Here is a 2,027-nt window from a genome sequence, read left to right on the forward strand (position 1 = left end):
TTCGTGGTAGGTTTGCTAGTGTCCAGGACGTTTGATGCTATATGGGTCATTGTGGACCGGTTGACTAAGTCGGCACATTTTCTGGCCATTAAGAAGATTGATGGAGCAGCGATCTTGGCAAAGAAGTATGTGAAGGAGATAGTCAGGTTGCATGGGGTGCCGGCAAGCATTGTGTCTAATAGGGATTCCAAGTTCACTTCGGTGTTCTGGAGAGCGTTTCAGGCAGAGATGGGCACTAAGGTGCTTATGAGTACAGCTTATCATCCCCAGACAGATGGACAGTCAGAGAGGACGATCCAGACGCTGGAGGATATGTTGAGGATGTGTGTGTTGGATTGGGGTGGCCATTGCATGGTAGAGTTTGCTTACAACAACAGTTATCAGGCGAGTATTCAGATGGCTCCTTATGAGGCTTTGTATGGGAGGCCATGCCGTACACCGTTATGCTGGACTCAGGTGGGGGAGAGGAGCATGTACGGGGCATATTTTGTTCAGGAGACCTCAGAGAAGTTTCGGATTCTCAAGCTGAACATGAAGGAGGCTCAGGATAGAAAGAGGAGTTATGCTGATAAGAGGAGAAGAGATCTTGAGTTTCAGGTTGGAGATAGAGTGTACCTCAAGATGGCCATGTTGCAGGGTCCGAACAGGTCGTTGACCGAGACTAAGTTGAGTCCGAGGTATATGGGCCCGTTCAGAGTGATTGAGCGAGTTGGACCAGTGGCATATAGACTGGAGTTACCTGAGGTTATGCGAGCATTCCATAAGGTTTTCCATGTGTCTATGTTGCGGAAGTGTCTCCGTGAGGATGATCAGTTGTTGGCTAAGATTCCTGAAGATCTTCAGCCTAACATGACTTTGGAGGTGAGACCAGTGAGGGTTCTCGGGAGGAGAATCAAGGAACTTCGGAAGAAGAGAGTCCTTTGATGAGAGTCCTTTGGGATTGTGATGGTGTTGAGGGAAAGTTTCTTGAAATAGAAGTTTATGAAAGAGGAAAGATTCCAAAAGTGGAAAGTTCTAAAAATGGGAAGTTTTATGGGAGTTAGAATTATCCATTTTTAGTGGTTGTGAGCCTTGAAGGGGCTAGTGTGGCCTTGTGGCGGACTTTTGAGTCATTGTGCCTAGGTGTGGCGGTCTTTTGAGACATTATGTGGCCTTCGTGGCAGACTTTTGAGTCATTGTGCCTTGTGTGGCGGTCTTTTGAGACATTGTGTGGCCTTTTGTGGCGGGCTGTTTAGCCATTGTGTGGCCTTTGTGGTGGGCTGTTTAGCCATAGTGTGGCCTTTGTGGTGGACTATTTAGCCAGAGTGCCTGTTTAGGCGGTGCTTCGGGACAGATGGTCTTTGTGACGGTCCTTTGGGACAGATGGTCTTTGTGATGGTCCTTCGGGACAGATGGTCTCTGTGACGGTCTTTCGGGACAGATGGTCTCTGTGACGGTCCTTCGGGACAGATGGTCTTTGTGACGGTCCTTCGGGACAGATGGTATTTGTGACGGTCCTGTTTAGGACATTTGTTTGGCCTTGGTGGCGGTCCTGTTTAGGACAGTTTTTTGGTCTTGATGGCGGTCCTGTTTAGGACATTTGTTTGGCGTTTGTGGCGGCCCTAGTGGCAGTGAGATGATCCATGTGTGGTCATGAGGTATCCTAGTGAGGGGATATGTGGTTGGTAGGACATTGTGATGTCTTACGCGAGCCACAGGAAGGATACCTGGATAGGGATAGGACTCTGACGTGTTCATAATTGTTTGCTCGCGACTCTTGGGGGACTTTGGTTCTCCTAGTACTGCCATATTCTGATACTTTCTGGCTTGGGAGTATGGTTGGTATATCGACTTCGGATGACGATCCGGGGGTGCGCTGTAGGGTGGCAACCCGAGAGACGAGTATTGGCCTTCCTTACATATTATGGCATGCGGGCTTAGGCCCGAGGATGAGCCAATATTATGGCATGCAGACTTAGGTCTGATGAGGAGCCAATAAAAACTCAAGGTTTAGGCCTATGAGTAAAGGAAAGTCCAAAAGTCGAGAG

This window comes from Camelina sativa, chromosome 8, assembly GCF_000633955.1.
Source record: "Camelina sativa cultivar DH55 chromosome 8, Cs, whole genome shotgun sequence".
In the NCBI taxonomy this organism is placed as follows: Eukaryota; Viridiplantae; Streptophyta; class Magnoliopsida; order Brassicales; family Brassicaceae; genus Camelina; species Camelina sativa.